Here is an 18598-nt window from a genome sequence, read left to right on the forward strand (position 1 = left end):
TAGACTATGTAACAGAGTATCAACAGACCTCTCCCCTGTTAGACTATGTAACAGAGTATCAACAGACCTCTCCCCTGTAAGACTATGTAACAGAGTATCAACAGACCTCTCCCCTGTAAGACTATGTAACAGAGTATCAACAGACCTCTCCCCTGTAAGACTATGTAACAGAGTATCAACAGACCTCTCCCCTGTAAGACTATGTAACAGAGTATCAACAGACCTCTCCCCTGTAAGACTATGTAACAGAGTATCAACAGACCTCTCCCCTGTTAGACTATGTAACAGAGTATCAACAGACCTCTCCCCTGTAAAGACTATGTTACAGAGTATCAACAGACCTCTCCCCTGTTAGACTATGTTACAGAGTATCAACAGACCTCTCCCCTGTAAAGACTATGTAACAGAGTATCAACAGACCTCTCCCCTGTAAGACTATGTAACAGAGTATCAACAGACCTCTCCCCTGTAAGACTATGTAACAGAGTATCAACAGACCTCTCCCCTGTAAGACTATGTAACAGAGTATCAACAGACCTCTCCCCTGGAAGACTATGTACCAGAGTATCAACAGACCTCTCCCCTGTAAAGACTATGTAACAGAGTATCAACAGACCTCTCCCCTGTAAAGACTATGTAACAGAGTATCAACAGACCTCTCCCCTGTTAGACTATGTAACAGAGTATCAACAGACCTCTCCCCTGTTAGACTATGTAACAGAGTATCAACAGACCTCTCCCCTGTAAGACTATGTAACAGAGTATCAACAGACCTCTCCCCTGTTAGACTATGTACCAGAGTATCAACAGACCTCTCCCCTGTAAAGACTATGTACCAGAGTATCAACAGACCTCTCCCCTGTTAGACTATGTACCAGAGTATCAACAGACCTCTCCCCTGTTAGACTATGTACCAGAGTATCAACAGACCTCTCCCCTGTTAGACTATGTAACAGAGTATCAACAGACCTCTCCCCTGTAAGACTATGTAACAGAGTATCAACAGACCTCTCCCCTGTAAAGACTATGTACCAGAGTATCAACAGACCTCTCCCCTGTAAAGACTATGTAACAGAGTATCAACAGACCTCTCCCCTGTTAGACTATGTAACAGAGTATCAACAGACCTCTCCCCTGTAAAGACTATGTAACAGAGTATCAACAGGGGTGGAAGGATAACTTAGTTCCCGTTCTATTGTTATCCAATCCAAGCCAGCACCCATTTTGCCCCAATGCTTCACCAATTTAGCCATTTCAAATGGTAAATTGGACAATTTAACATCTGGTAAAGCCAAGCCTCCTACATCCCTTGGTGAGCACATCTTCATATTAATCCTGGGTTTTTTCCTATCCCACAAAAAGTACTTAGCAGTTTAATCACTTTGACCTTAATTGCCATAATGTAAGCTATAGCAAGTGCAAGCAGGGTCCAGATATGCAGCTTTGGTACAGTCTTGGAGATAAAGCATTATTCACCTTTCATATAGTAAGGATTCATTCCTTTGGGGAGACTACCAGAGTTCCCCTGATATCCATACATCCTCATCGGTGGAGGTGGTGGTGCAAGCTTGTTTTTAAATGATTTGGACCATTCTCACAGTTGAAATACAACAGTCTTTCACTGCTTTAAATTGAATTGAATTTAAGTGTATACGTCAGACATGGGCTCAGTTTTGTCGACCCATCTGTGCAGAGTTGGATCCCGGTCAATCTAAGGAAGAAGACAATAACAATGTAAATCAAGCCGCAGATAAAAATATTATTCCACTCAATTGTTTCTATAAATAATATTAATAACAGCTTCCAGACAGATATGCCTCTATCCTCAGGTAGATGAACCTCCTCATTAACCTTTCCAATCCCAAAGACCCAGCTGAGCCAGCAGACATCTCAGGCTAAGACACCGGACAACTGCAAGTCTGGCTCTGAGGGTTGGCCTCTGAGTGTTCCAGCTTGGTGATAGACATCATAGCAGGATGCTCAACATATCTATACCGGACATCTGTAATAAGGGGGAAGTCAGGCCACACAGCTCATGTTACCATACAGAACAATCACCAGTTGAGAGGTAGGACAATTTCGCTCTGACATTCTGTAACAAGGCAGTCAAAGGGAATCCTAGAGCTAAACCTGTTTTAAGTAGACAACGCATGAAAGTATTACAGCCATAAACTCACATGAGTAGCAGGCATTTGATCTATCACAACTAATTCTCATACTCTCACAATGGCAATATCTTTACTAATTAGACAAGGTATAAATTACGTCTTCTCTTGGAATAGAAATCTGCAGCGGGATTATACACTACACCATCCCATTACCACAATGGTGCCACCATGGGGATGATAGGTTGTGGTTGTGGAGGATTGTTTCCATTCTTCACAGGGACGCTGGCCATGGGGAGGATCCCCTCCCTCTGTGCAGGGACGCTGGCCGTGGGGAGGATCCCCTTCCCTCTGTGCAGGGACGCTGGCCGTGGGGAGGATCCCCTCCCTCTGTGCAGGGACGCTGGCCGTTGGGAGGATCCCCTCCCTCTGTGCAGGGACGCTGGCCGTTGGGAGGATCCCCTCCCTCTGTGCAGGGACGCTGGCCGTTGCTAGGACCCCCTCCCTCTGTGCAGGGACGCTGGCCGTTGGGAGGATCCCCTCCCTCTGTGCAGGGACGCTGGCCGTTGCTAGGACCCCTTCCCTCTGTGCAGGGACGCTGGCCGTTGGGAGGACCCCTTCCCTCTGTGCAGGGACGCTGGCCGTTGCTAGGACCCCTTCCCACTGTGCAGGGACGCTGGCCGTTGCTAGGACCCCTTCCCTCTGTGCAGGGACGCTGGCCGTTGGGAGGATCCCCTCCCTCTGTGCAGGGACGCTGGCCGTTGCTAGGACCCCCTCCCTCTGTGCAGGGACGCTGGCCGTTGCTAGGACCCCCTCCCTCTGTGCAGGGACGCTGGCCGTTGGGAGGATCCCTTCCCTCTGTGCAGGGACGCTGGCCGTGGGGAGGATCCCCTCCCTCTGTGCAGGGACGCTGGCCGTTGCTAGGACCCCTTCCCTCTGTGCAGGGACGCTGGCCGTTGGGAGGACCCCTTCCCTCTGTGCAGGGACGCTGGCCGTTGCTAGGACCCCTTCCCACTGTGCAGGGACGCTGGCCGTTGCTAGGACCCCTTCCCTCTGTGCAGGGACGCTGGCCGTTGGGAGGACCCCTTACCACTGTGCAGGGACGCTGGCCGTTGGGAGGATCCCCTCCCTCTGTGCAGGGACGCTGGCCGTTGGGAGGACCCCCTCCCTCTGTGCAGGGACGCTGGCCGTTGGGAGGATCCCCTCCCTCTGTGCAGGGACGCTGGCCGTTGGGAGGATCCCCTGCCTCTGTGCAGGGACGCTGGCCGTTGGGAGGATCCCCTCCCTCTGTGCAGGGACGCTGGCCGTTGGGAGGATCCCCTCCCTCTGTGCAGGGACGCTGGCCGTTGCTAGGACCCCTTCCCACTGTGCAGGGACGCTGGCCGTTGGGAGGACCCCCTCCCTCTGTGCAGGGACGCTGGCCGTTGGGAGGATCCCCTCCCTCTGTGCAGGGACGCTGGCCGTGGGGAGGATCCCCTCCCTCTGTGCAGGGACGCTGGCCGTTGGGAGGATCCCCTCCCTCTGTGCAGGGACGCTGGCCGTTGCTAGGACCCCTTCCCTCTGTGCAGGGACGCTGGCCGTTGGGAGGATCCCCTCCCTCTGTGCAGGGACGCTGGCCGTTGGGAGGATCCCCTCCCTCTGTGCAGGGACGCTGGCCGTTGGGAGGACCCCCTCCCTCTGTGCAGGGACGCTGGCCGTTGGGAGGACCCCTTCCCTCTGTGCAGGGACGCTGGCCGTTGCTAGGACCCCTTCCCACTGTGCAGGGACGCTGGCCGTTGCTAGGACCCCTTCCCTCTGTGCAGGGACGCTGGCCGTTGGGAGGACCCCTTACCACTGTGCAGGGACGCTGGCCGTTGGGAGGATCCCCTCCCTCTGTGCAGGGACGCTGGCCGTTGGGAGGACCCCCTCCCTCTGTGCAGGGACGCTGGCCGTTGGGAGGATCCCCTCCCTCTGTGCAGGGACGCTGGCCGTTGGGAGGATCCCCTGCCTCTGTGCAGGGACGCTGGCCGTTGGGAGGATCCCCTCCCTCTGTGCAGGGACGCTGGCCGTTGGGAGGATCCCCTCCCTCTGTGCAGGGACGCTGGCCGTTGCTAGGACCCCTTCCCACTGTGCAGGGACGCTGGCCGTTGGGAGGACCCCCTCCCTCTGTGCAGGGACGCTGGCCGTTGGGAGGATCCCCTCCCTCTGTGCAGGGACGCTGGCCGTTGGGAGGATCCCCTCCCTCTGTGCAGGGACGCTGGCCGTGGGGAGGATCCCCTCCCTCTGTGCAGGGACGCTGGCCGTGGGGAGGATCCCCTCCCTCTGTGCAGGGACGCTGGCCGTTGGGAGGATCCCCTCCCTCTGTGCAGGGACGCTGGCCGTTGCTAGGACCCCTTCCCTCTGTGCAGGGACGCTGGCCGTTGGGAGGATCCCCTCCCTCTGTGCAGGGACGCTGGCCGTTGGGAGGATCCCCTCCCTCTGTGCAGGGACGCTGGCCGTGGGGAGGATCCCCTCCCTCTGTGCAGGGACGCTGGCCGTTGCTAGGACCCCTTCCCTCTGTGCAGGGACGCTGGCCGTGGGGAGGACCCCCTCCCTCTGTGCAGGGACGCTGGCCGTTGCTAGGACCCCTTCCCACTGTGCAGGGACGCTGGCCGTTGGGAGGACCCCTTCCCACTGTGCAGGGACGCTGGCCGTTGGGAGGACCCCTTACCACTGTGCAGGGACACTGGCCGTTGCTAGGACCCCTTCCCACTGTGCAGGGACGCTGGCCGTGGGGAGGACCCCTTCCCACTGTGCAGGGACGCTGGCCGTTGCTAGGACCCCTTCCCACTGTGCAGGGACGCTGGCCGTTGGGAGGACCCCTTGCCTCTGTGCAGGGACGCTGGCCATTGGGAGGATTTTATTTAACCAGGATAGTCACTTAACAACAAATTCTTATTTACAATGACGGCCTGCGAAGAGACAAATAGCCTCCTCCTTGGGGTTGGGATTTAAAAAACAAAACAAACAAAAACTATGTAAGACAAAACGGACAACACAGACAGAAGACACTGGCAACAACACAAATACAACAGCAAACAAACAGTGGATGTTTTTTTTATTTAACTAGGCAAGTCAGTCAAGAATAAACTCTTATTTTGCAATGACGGCCTACCGTGTGTGTGGTGTGTGTGAAATAAAACATGCTTCCTTACATAAGGCAAAGCAAACTAGTGACAACTAGAAACTACATGTCTCAACAACCTGTTCATCTATTTGTCCTTTGAACTCCTCCAGGGACACCAGGTCCTGGAATTTTAGGTTGGCTTGGAGGAAATTCCAAGACCAGGGCGCTGAGTAATGAAAGGACCTTTTTCCAAACAAGATTGAGATCTGAGCTTGTATGTGTTTTCATGTTGAGCTAGAAGAGAGGATTGATAGAATGGCAGTTGTCCTAAAATGGCCTTATCAATAAGATTGTACCAGTGTGAGCCTGCCTGCGTGTTGCTAGTGATGTACACCCTACAGCACTGTAGAGATCACAATTGTGAGTTAGACACCTCTATCCTATCACTGCACAGTGATGCTGTCTGTAGGAAAGATCCCCTCCCTCTGCACAGTGACGCTGTCTGTAGGAAAGATCCCCTCCCTCTGCACAGTGATGCTGTCTGTAGGAAAGATCCCCTCCCTCTGCACAGTGATGCTGTCTGTAGGGAAGATCCCCTCCCTCTGCACAGTGATGCTGTCTGTAGGGAAGATCCCCTCCCTCTGCACAGTGATGCTGTCTGTAGGGAAGATCCCCTCCCTCTGCACAGTGATGCTGTCTGTAGGGAAGATCCCCTCCCTCTGCACAGTGATGCTGTCTGTAGGAAAGATCCCCTCCCTCTGTACAGTGATGCTGTCTGTAGGGAAGATCATCTCCCTCTGCACAGTGATGCTGTCTGTAGGAAAGATCCCCTCCCTCTGCACAGTGATGCTGTCTGTAGGGAAGATCCTCTCCCTCTGCACAGTGATGCTGTCTGTAGGGAAGATCCCTCCCTCTGCACAGTGATGCTGTCTGTAGGAAAGATCCCCTCCCTCTGCACAGTGATGCTGTCTGTAGGAAAGATCCCCTCCCTCTGCACAGTGATGCTGTCTGTAGGAAAGATCCCCTCCCTCTGCACAGTGATGCTGTCTGTAGGAAAGATACCCTCCCTCTGTACAGTGATGCTGTCTGTAGGGAAGATCCCCTCCCTCTGCACAGTGATGCTGTCTGTAGGGAAGATCCCCTCCCTCTGCACAGTGATGCTGTCTGTAGGGAAGACCCCTCCCTCTGCACAGTGATGCTGTCTGTAGGAAAGATCCCCTCCCTCTGCACAGTGATGCTGTCTGTAGGAAAGATCCCCTCCCTCTGCACAGTGATGCTGTCTGTAGGAAAGATCTCCTCCCTCTGCACAGTGATGCTGTCTGTAGGAAAGATCCCCTCCCTCTGCACAGTGATGCTGTCTGTAGGAAAGATCCCCTCCCTCTGCACAGTGATGCTGTCTGTAGGAAAGATCCCCTCCCTCTGCACAGTGATGCTGTCTGTAGGAAAGATACCCTCCCTCTGTACAGTGATGCTGTCTGTAGGGAAGATCCCCTCCCTCTGCACAGTGATGCTGTCTGTAGGGAAGATCCCCTCCCTCTGCACAGTGATGCTGTCTGTAGGAACGGCCAAAAGGCCTATCCGGTCACGAGTGAAGATACCTTTGGGCAGAAAGAAGCGCAAGACCGTAAGTTTACCTGAGATACGGTCTGTAAAGTCAATCTTTCACACTTTATCAAAGCATAACCAAATGTACTGTATAATGTACACTCTAGAAAGCCATTCAAGACAATCAGAATTGAGTATTCAACAATGCTGTTTTGTAATGCATGGTTATATGAAACGTAACAATCATATTTGGCCACTCTTTTGCGTCCCAAGTTAGAGTGAACATGGGGTAAAATAGAATACAGTAGAATAGAATAGAATACAGTATAATATAACAGAAAACAGTATAATAGCACAGAATAGAATACAGTATAATAGAACATAAGAATACAGTATAATAGCACAGAATACAGTATAACAGAATATAATACAGTATAATAGAACATAAGAATACAGTATAATAGCACAGAATACAGTATAATAGAACAGAACAGAATACAGTATAACAGAATATAATACAGTATAATAGAACAGAATATAATACAGTATAATAGAACAGAATACAGTATAACAGAACAGAATATAATACAGTATAATAGAACAGAATACAGTAGAATAGAACAGAATACAGTAGAATAGAACAGAATGCACAGTATAATAGAACAGAATACAGTTGAATAGAACAGAATAGAATACAGTATAATAGAACAGAATAGAACACAGTATAATATAACAGAATAGAACACAGTAGAATAGAACAGAATACAGTAGAATAGAACAGAATAGAACACAGTATAATAGAACAGTAATCACAGTAGAATAGAACAGAATACAGTATAATAGAATACAGTATAATAGAACAGAATAGAACACAGTATAATAGAACAGAACAGAATACAGTATAATAGAATACAGTATAATAGAACAGAATAGAATACAGTATAATAGAATACAGTAGAATAGAACAGAATAGAACACAGTATAATAGAACAGTATAGAACACAGTAGAATAGAACGAGAATACAGTATAATAGAATACAGTATAATAGAACAGAATAGAACATAGTATAATAGAACAGAATAGAATACAGTAGAATAGAACAGAATAGAATACAGTATAATAGAAAAGAATAGAATACAGTATAATAGGACAGAATAGAACACAGTATAATAGAACAGAATAGAATACAGTACTGTGCGTGGGAGTCTCAAATGTCTCTGATGGTTCCAAAATGTTGCTCATCAGCAAGATCATTGGTTGAGTTTGCAATCACGACAGGCTCATTGTAACTCAATCATCTAATGGCTACTGGTGAGCAGTAGCCTGAGCCTCCCCCTCCTATCCTTAGGCTGAGGAGCTCTTTGATAGAGCTCTTGGCTATCAGCTCCACTGAAATTGCTTCAAGATGAGGGAGGCAACACAAGGCTCACTGACCCCATTCACCCAGTCACACACGCCACTCAACAAATTGTGATACAGTGAATTGTAAGTGAAATAATCTGTCTGTAAACAATTGTTGGAAAAATTACTTGTGCCATGCACAAAGTAGATGTCCTAACCGACTTGCCAAAACTATAGTTTGTTAACAAACATTTTGTGGAGTGGTTGAAAAACGGGTTTTAATGACTTCAACCTAAGTGTATGTAAACTTCCGACTACCGAACAGTATACATCATCCCACTAGGCACTGACATCAGTTCGTCTAGTTTTGATTTACATTTGGTTGAGTTGTCAACTAACGTAACTTCAACGTGAAATCAACAAAACATTTCACCACGTCATTGGATTTAGGTGCAAAAATTACGAAATATTGATACTTTTTGCAAATCCAGTCAGTTTTCCACGTTGATTCAATGTTGATTCAATCACAGATTTGGGGGGTAGAAATTACGTGAAAAGAACTTTGATTCAACCAGTTTTTGCCCAGTGGGATGACAGTCAACTAAACACTAAAGCACCAGCTCCACAAAGAGATCATGTGTAAATTCGGCTCAGTTAGGAGCATGATGTTGTGATTCAATTTCTTGGCTTCTCTCATCAGCCACCACTCATACCCTCTAAAGAAGTTCTTAATAAATCCTCTTTAGGATCGGACCCCTTTTTTACATTTTCGCCTAAAATGACATACCCAAATCTAACTACCTGTAGCTCAGGAGCTGAAGCAAGGATATGCATATTCTTCATACCATTTGAAAGGGAACACTTTGAAGTGTGTGGAAATGTGAAACTAACGTATAAGAATTTAACACATTAGATCTGGTAAAAGATAATACAAACAAAAAAAACATGTGTTTACAATTATTGTTTTTTTCCCCATCATCTTTGAAATGCAAGAGAAAGGCCAAAATATAATATTGCAGTTTAGGCGCAATTTTGATTTTGGCCACTAGATGGAAGAAGTGTGTGTGCAAAGTTTTAGATTGATCAAGTGAAGCGTTGCAATACCGGACAATATTTGTATCAAGTCTGCCAAAATGTGCCGAATTTATACATTTAAGTACATAACTATAGAGAACATACAAAAATGATATGGTAATACAAAATGTAAGTTAACACACTCCCAGGAATGTCTTACATGATGGATCATTAGCTTATACACTAACTTTCACACATCTAGATGACCGGGCGGGGTGGTGTGGAGCCAGAGACAGCAGGGGTTCAAACTGTAGAACCCAGTTCCTACATTTGAATATAGATTTGCCTTGATAAGTTTTTGTTGTTGTTGTGCACTCTCCTCAAACAATAGCATTGTATTTTTCCACTGGGATAGCTACTGTAAATTGGAGAGTGCAGTTAGATTAACAAGAATTTAAGCTTTCTGCCCATATAAGACATGTCTATGTCCTGGAAAGTTTGCTGTTACTTACATCATGCTAATCACATTAGCGCACGTTAGCTCAACCGTTCCATCTGTAACCGTTCCACATGTTATGTAAAGTAGCCTGAACTCAAAGCCACTCTGGCTGCCATAATTGATAAACACATTTGTCCAAAATGGCACCCCTATTCCCTATATAGTGCAATACTTTTGACAGGGCCCTGGTCAAAAGTAGTGCACTATAAAGGAAATAGGGTACTATTTGGGAACCAGACAAAGGGATGAAGGGGACATTTTCCATGTTTACCTGTGCTCTGTCTGGGTGTCACCTCCAATCTGTCCTTTGTAGAGGAGCCCCAAAGTTTGGCTGGAGACAGCAAATAAAAGTTACATAGGCATACTCTTAGACTACATCACACCAAGACAAGGGTAGTGCATGGTTATCCATGAAATGAGATTAGAAGTCATATTTAACAATGAATGTAAACCACGAAGAAATTGTCCAATATCAGGCTGCGGTAGCGTTCAGCATAGCTCTCAAAATCCCTTCTCTATGTAGGGTTTTCAGCGGTTAGCTTTAGCCACGGCTGTCCATATTTGTAACATCAGAGAGAAAGATTATTTCAAATAAAGATACTTGCTGTAGCAGATTTGCACTGATCCATACGCTGTGGGCCTCCACGTTGATGAACTACAATTCCTCCCCAGTTACGCTTACACACAGGTGTTCGCAGCACGCTAGATAGCTAATTAGCACAGGCACCTGCCTTTTTTCTGTCTTCCGTAAACAAGCCCTGTAACATTTGAGATAAGGCCTTGTGGGAACACTAACCCTATTAAGGTGTTTAGTAATTTAAACTTATTTTGGTTGAAAATTATTTATTGCTGATATGAAAGATGCGTTCTTTAATGTTTCCAAAACCGTACCGCAAGTGAAGCTTGTCAACGTTTAGAGCAAGCGTTAGGGCTCTTAGCAAAAGTCCCAAGGAAGAAGATACCTTCATCAATAGGCACTAAAGGTAGTTGGCATCTATGAATGGGCTAGGTTCAGCACAATTCACCAACAGGGAAAGGGGGCAGAAATGTTTTTTTTTGTTGCAAATTGCCAGAGTGAATTTACAAATGTGTGTTTTGTCTAAAGAATGGTCCAAAAGGAACACATTTCCCCCCTCCAGTCTCCATCACCTGATGCCAATGAGGTAGGGTTAGACTAGGTCGTATGCCAACTGGGAACTTGGAAATCTCTGACTTCAGAGCATTCAAGACAACTGGGAACTCTGATAAAACAAGCTCCGACTGAGAAAATTGTTTTGAATGTCCGAAACTCTGTCATGTTTCTAGAACTTCGACTTTCCGACCTGAAGATCACTGACCTCATGAATTGACCTAGTTTTTTCTCGACTTCCCAGTTGCCTTGAAAGCACCCCAAATCAAAAACATTTTTGAAAGCACTACCTCCCCTGCTCAGATGTTGCGTGCATCAACCAATGATTGCGTGCTCTGTCATCGACTGTGCCGTCTGACACCAGATTGCTATAACATAAACTCAGCAAAAAAAGAAAAGTCCCCTTTTCAGGACCCTGTCTTTCAAAGATAATTAGTAAAAATCCAAATAACTTCACAGATCTTCATTGTAAAGGGTTTAAACACTGTTTCCCATGCTTGTTCAATGAACCATAAACAATTATTGAACATGCACCTGTGGAACGGTCGTTAAGACACTAACAGCTTACAGACGGTAGGCAATTAAAGTCACAGTTATGAAAACTTAGGACACTAAAGAGGCCTTTCTACTGACTCTGAAAAACACCAAAAGAAAGATCCCCAGGGTCCCTGCTCATCTGCGTGAACGTGTCTTAGTATGATGCAAGGAGGCATGAGGACTGCAGATGTGGCCAGGGCAATAAATTGCAATGTCCGTACTGGGAGACGCCTAAGACAGCCCTACAGGGAGACAGGACGGACAGCTCATCGTCCTCGGAGTGGCAGACCACGTGTAACAACACCTGCACAGGATCGGTACATCCGAACATCACACCTGCGGGCTAGGTACAGGATGGCAACAACAACTGCCTGAGTTAAACCAGGAACGCACAATCCCTCCATCAGTGCTCAGACTGTCCGCAATAGGCTGAGAGAGGCTGGACTGAGGGCTTGTAGGCCTGTTGTAAGGCAGGTCCTCACCAGACATCACCGGCAACAACGTCGCCTATGGGTACAAACCCACCATCGCTGGATCAGACAGGACTGGCAAAAAGTGCTCTTCGCTGCTGAGTCACGGTTTTGTCTCACCAGGGGTGATGGTCGGATTCTCGTTTATCGTTGAAGGACTGAGCTTTACACCGAGGCCTGTACTCTGGAGCGGGATCGATTTAGAGGTGGAGGGTCCGTCATGGTCTGGGGCGGACAGAGCTTGTTGTCAAATCAAATCAAATGTTATTGGTCACATACACATGGTTAGCAGATGTTAATGCGAGTGTAGCGAAATGCTTGTGCTTCTAGTTCCGACCATGCAGTAATATCTAACAAATAATCTAACAATTTTACAACAACTACCTTATACACACAAGTGTAAAGGAATGAATAGAATATGTACATATAAATATATGGATGAGAGATGGCCGAACGGCATAGGCAAGATGCAGTAGATGGTATAGAGTACACTATATACATATGAGATGAGTAATGTAGGGAATGTAAACATTATATAAAGTGGCATTGTTTAAAGTGACTAGTGATACATTTATTACATCCAGTTTTTAATTATTAAGTGGCTAGAGATTTGAGTCAGTATGTTGGCAGCAGCCACTCAGTGTTAGTGATGGCTGTTTATCAGTCTGATGGCCTTGAGATAGAAGCTGTTTTTCAGTCTCTCGGTCACAGCTTTGATGCACCTGTACTGACCTCGCCATCTGGATGTGAGGCGGTGTGAACAGGCAGTGGCTCGGGTGGTTGTTGTCCTTGATGATCTTTTTGGCCTTCCTGTGACATCGGGTGGTGTAGGTGTCCTGGAGGACAGGTAGTTTGCTCCCAGTGATGCGTTGTGCAGACCTCACCACCCTCTGGAGAGCCTTACAGTTGTGAGCGGAGCAGTTGCCGTATCAGGCGGTGATACAGCCCGACAGGATGCTCTCGATTGTGCATCTGCAGCCAATCTCAATGCTGTGCGTTACAGGGAAGACATCCTCCTCCCTCATGTGGTACACTTCCTGCAGGCTCATCCTGACATGACCCTCCAGCATGACAATGCCACCAGCCATACTGCTCGTTCTGTGCATGGTTTCCTGCAGACAGAAATATCAGTGTTCTGCATGGCCAGCGAAGAGCCCGGATCTCAATCCCATTGAGCACGTCTGGGACCTGTTGGATCGGAGGGTGAGGGCTTGGGTGGGGTAGAGTGGGGTAACATCTCACAGCAAGAACTGGCAAATCTGGTGCAGTCCACGAGGTGGAGATGCACTGCAGTACTTAATGCAGCTGGTGGCCACACCAGACTTTGTTCAGGGACACATTATTCCATTTCTGTTAGTCACATGTCTGGAACTTGTTCAGTTTATGTCTCAGTTGTTGAATCTTATGTTCATACAAATATTTACACATGTTAAGTTTGTTGAAAATAAAAGCAGTTGACAGTGAAAGGACGTTTCTTTTTTTGCTGAGTTTGTGGTTAGCCGATATGTAAAATACCAGTGGTGGAAAAAGTACCCAAAAGCCACACTTGAGTAAAAGTAAAGATACCTTACTTGAAAATTACTCAAGTAAAAGTCACCCATTAGAATACTACTTGAGTAAAAGTCTTAAAGTACCTGATATTAAATGTACTTAAGTATAAAAAGTTAAAAAATGAAACGTAACAGCCATAAAGCAAAACAGACAGACCTTTTATTTGGTTTGAGCTTTTTTGAAAGGTAACAGTCTTACGGATGCAAGAAGAGCTCCGATTTGTTTTTAATTATGTGGATTCTCAAATAGGCAACACTTCAAAATATATCTTACATCTATAACTGGTGAATTTTTTTAATAAATGAACAAAACGCATAAGGCATCCGTGTCCTTGGGCTTGCTAGCATTAAGCTGTCATTACTTGAAGTTGAAGGATTTTATCTTCAGTAAAAGCTGGTTATCAAAGTTTATGGAATCTACCCTTGCTCTCCTGGGGCTGAAAACAAGTCCTGCAATGCTGAACAGCCTTTCACAGCCAGTTGATGCAGGTAAGGGTGTGTTTAGCCTCAGACAGCTTACAGACTGCCGGGAAGGACTTGAGCAACTCCATATGATCAGCTGAACAGGCCAGGTATCTGTCCAGCTGTTTGGAGCTTTCTTGTGCTTGAGACGTCTTCATTTATTTTATTTAACCAGGCAAGTCAGTTAAGAACAAATTCTTATTTACAATGACGGCCTACCCCGACCAAACCCTAACGACACCGCCCTATGGGACTCCCAATCACAGTCGGTTGTGATACAGCCTGGAATCGAACCAGGGTCTGTAGTGACACTTCTAGCACTGAGATGCAGTGCCTTAGACCGCTGGCCACTCGGGAGAGAAGATGTCCTCATCTGATGAACTGGTGCCATCACCTAGCTGCAGCAAGGGTTCTTCCAGGTGGTCCTTGATGTAGTCCATTCCTGAAATACAAGGAAGATGACAATAGAAATCATGTTGATATGAGTCTACATTAATCCATCCCTATCCCCCATCTATATAAACCAAGCAACAGGGCTAAGTAGGCTACCCATTGGACTGAACCACAAAGTCAGGATTGTAGTTTAAATGGGTGGTTCTCAAATCTATGAAGTGTCAAAATGTACACTATACACAGCTGTTTATGAATAATAAAATACTGTCGTCATACCCATTCTGATGGTGGCGTCATCCTTCGTCCACGTTGTTTTGAATTTGGGGAGAAGGATTGCAGCTGTGATCAGCTCAGGGTCGTGAAACATGTGGCTGAAGCGCTTCTTCAGTCCCAGTTGTAGCACATCCACCAGAGGCTTACAGTACTTCAGGGACAACTTGATTTGGTCCAGTTTAGTGATCAGCAGGTTGATAGTAGGAAGTAGCCACCCCATCTGGACATTGGTTTCAGCCTGCAGGATGTTGATGGCCTTTGAGACTGGGCTCATGGTAGAAGCATACTCTGTGAGGAAGGATGAGTGCAGCTGGATTGAACCTGTAAAAAAATAAAATAATAATAATAATAATAAATATATATATATATATAATAATACTAATAATACTCTGTTTCCTAACACTATACAAAGGGGACTACTAACCATTTCACCTGATTTAACTGCAGTAATCAATGGCTGGATGAGTAGTTTACTAAATGGATCAATTTAGTGTGTGGCTACAACATGTGAAACAATTATTAGTCCCCAAGCAAAAGGTCAGAAAACACTGCAACAGATTTAGACAACATTCAAGACCTTAAATTATGACAAAACACATAATCCTTACTTACATTGGAACCTAGAAGTCTATGCAGAGAACTCTGATGGCTGCCTCTCCTTTGTCAATCCTCAGGAGTCTTTCTACAGCCATGAACCAGGACTTCCACCTCGTAGCATTTGGGCGCAGCAGCTGGAGGTCACAAGCATCTTCAACCGTTTTGGCTGCAAGTGTGTATCTTCCGCATTTGTTCCAAAGTGCTTGGCACTTGCCAAATGGGACACTTTTTTGTAAGCCTCACTGGATGTTGGTTTCAGGGCATCGACTGTAGATACTAATTTGAGTAGGTGGCAAGCACAGCGCTGGTGCTTTAGCAGCTGGTACTCAAAACCACCATCTTCATTCAGGTTCGTTGCCACATCAACAAACTCCACTACTTCACTCTCCTCTTGTTCCTCGTCACCATCTTCCTGTCCTGGCTGAGCTGCTTCACCACACACTGCTTCCACTGTGTCGTTGTTTTCACCTTCTCCAAAAACTTGGAAAGCTTTCAATAAGTTAGAGCCGTTGTTGTTCACACAATCTTAACCTGGATTTCAAACTCAGAATAGATGTCATTTAGGGCGCCTGCCAACACATCAAAGTTGTGCGATCCTCTCAACCGTTTACAGGCAGGGCTGCAGAGCATCTGTTGAGACTGTCAGGGTCTATCCAGTGGGATGTAACACCAATGAAGCTCTGTCTTCTTGCAGACCAGCAGTCGGTGGTGGTGGCGATGTGGTCAATTCCTCTCATGGCCTCAGTCACCTTCATTTCCTTGGAGGCTTCATCAATCCCGGAGTGCAGTGTGGGCCTTGATACGATCTTTGAGTTAGGCTGCAGATCTTGGACAAACTCTCTGAATGGTTCTTGTTCTACAACAGCGAATGGTTGGAGCCCTTGGACCACATACTTCACCACAGCTTTGTCAATGGATTTTTGATACACTGTCTTCAGTAATGTGCTCTGCTTGATGGTGGAGGGCGTCTCAGGGGCATGTTTTCTCTCCAGTGTGTTTGCTGTCAGTTCTCCATACTTCTTAAGATGGTGTACATGCTTTCTCTGAAATAATAAGAAAAGATAAATAGTTACTTAGCTAGATAACTACCATCACCAAATACTTAATAAGGTATAGGATACTATTTTTAAAGCTATAAACATTAGGTAAGTGAGTGCTTGTGACCATTTAATATTACAATGATAAAAAACTGTTAATTGATCTAGCTAGTAGGTTACGTCAATAACTTAAGTCTACAGTAATTAGCTAGGCAAGAACAACTGTATCAACTAACAAGGAATAAAATGGCTAACTAACTGAGTGTTTGCTAAAATTCGAAAGCTAACATTAGTTAGCTAGCTAGACCAGGTGTTTAGGGAAAATGTATTCGGCTAGACTAACGTTAGCTGACTAAAATGTACCCAGATTTATTAACTACTAGTTAGCTACTGTAGCTAGTTAGCTCAAGTCAGTTTAGTTAGATTGCGTTAGCTAACAAAGCTTCCGAATCTGGGCACATTTTAGCCAGCTAAAGTAGGTATCTACTTGCTAGTGAACTATTGAGGTGTAGGATTAGCTAACATCAACTAACACTGCTTGTTACGTTAGCAAATGTTGGCTAGCTAGGTTAACTCATGTTAGCTAGCATGCTAACTTTATTCTAGCTAACAGTAGGCTTACCTCAATTTGTTTTTTAAGTTCGACGGCGAGATCTTGAAGGCTAGTATTTCCTGAACTGTTGGTAAACATAACAGACATTTCATCCGGTAGGATGAATCCTTCATTCCGAGAAAAGACAACATTTATTATAGATACAGGCAAGGGAGTTCATCCTCATCAGGAAGTGGTGGTAGAACGATGTCGGACATGATTGTGGATGACTGTTTTGGGTTGGCAAGCAACGTTAACAGGCTCCCGATGGGTGGGGTTGACACGTTAGGACCCTTGGATTTGCCCAAACTGGTGAGGATTGGATCAACTCTGCATGTCGTCGCCTGCTGCCTAGCTAAACAAGTTCCCCCATGAGCGTGCCGATGTTGCTTGCATCTTTTTTTCCAACATGATTCGTCTTTTTTTTCCAGCTTCAGATTGATTTGATTTTGTAGCGAGTTACGAATGTGTCAGGGAAATGTATCGGAGTAAATGTAGACTTTTTTTCATTTTTTTATGTAGTGAAGTAAAAGTTGACAGAAATATGAATAGTAAAGTAAATTACTGATACCCAAAAAAACGACTTAAGTACAGTAACGAAGTATTTCTACTTTGCACAACTGTAACATACATATCCACGTGTTGTAAGATCTACTGGTCATAGCAACGCGCCCAAGATCGGTTTGGTTGAAATGGGAAACGCTATCAATCATGGGACTATTTGGTGGGGAAGAAATTGAATGTTCTCGATATCCCGCTGTACTACAGAGAAATACTGTAAGTTATTTCTTACCAAAATGAAGTAGCCATGGCAGGAGTGTTCCATACAATGGCATTGTATTTATACCAATTGGCCTTAGCCTCTGGTCTCCAGGCAAGGTTTACAACCATTCCGTTACTTGTGATGTAGGCCGAAGGCTTGGCAGTGCATCAAAACGATTCAAAATATTTCAGAGACCCCAGATCAAGCAGGTTTGTACGTATATATTATATAAATACGGGTAATCAACTCCAGATGTAGTCCCCAAGTGATCATTTCTACGGCGCTTTTATAAAGTGTAATGGCTCCCTCCTCGGGACACATGCAGAACAACATAATTGAACCCTCTCATTGCCTTGCCACTTGGTGTCGCTTTACATGAGAGGAAAGTCAGGTCAGGGACCTGTAGCTCCAGAGAAGCACAGGTTCCATTGTGATTTTGTAGATGGCGAAACGATCCCCAAAATGCCTTTCTCTCGCAAAATGCTGTATGTAACAGATATCAGTTCAACAATGATTGTGATGTCTCTCAAACGGAGGTGGTTGATCTCCCATATTATGTCTTTAACATGGTTCAATGGCGCCGGAAGAGATGGCTGCAGTTTTTCAGGTTCAAATCAAATGACATTTTATTTGTCAAATGCGCAGAATTTTTTACATTTTGTATTTAACCTTTATTTAACCAGGCAAGTCAGGTAAGAACAAATTCTCATTTACAATGATGGCCTATCAGGGAACAGTGGGTTAACTGCCTTGTTCAGGGGCAGAACGACAGATTTTTACCTTGTCAGCTCCGGGATTTAATCCAGTAACCTTTCGGTTATTGCCCAACACTAACCACTAGGCTACCTGCCAAATACAACAGGTGTAGACTTTACAGTGTAATGCTTACTTACAAGCCCTTAACCAACAATGCAGTTTTAAGAAAAAAACAAGTGTTAAGTAAAAAATAAAAGTAACAAATAATTAAAGAGCAGCAGTAAAATAACTATAGCAAGGCTATATACAGGGGTTACAGGTACAGAGTCAAGGTGCGGGGCACCTGTTAGTCGAGGTAATTGAGGTAATGTGTACATGTAGAGTTAGTGACAATGCATAGATAATAAACAGAGAGTAGCAGCAGCGTAATGGGGGGCAAGTGCAAATAGTCTGGGTAGCCATTTGATTAGCTGTTCAGGAGTTTTATGGCTTGAGGGTAGAAGCTGTTT

General features: G+C 45.7%; 1 long non-coding RNA gene across 1 annotated transcript; it reads right to left on the reverse strand.

Moving 5' to 3' along the window:
* Positions 1 to 13414: 13414 nt before the first annotated feature.
* On the reverse strand, positions 13415 to 17231 carry LOC106576068 (uncharacterized). Its single transcript, XR_001321888.3, has 4 exons — positions 16661 to 17231; positions 15017 to 16044; positions 14408 to 14725; positions 13415 to 14180 (listed from the first exon to the last, which is right to left on the reverse strand). It is a non-coding gene; the product is annotated as an uncharacterized LOC106576068 (long non-coding RNA).
* Between the last annotated feature and the right edge of the window lie 1367 nt (positions 17232 to 18598).

This window comes from Salmo salar, chromosome 01 (assembly GCF_965601325.2).
Source record: "Salmo salar chromosome 01, fSalSal1, whole genome shotgun sequence".
NCBI lineage: Eukaryota > Metazoa > Chordata > Actinopteri > Salmoniformes > Salmonidae > Salmo > Salmo salar.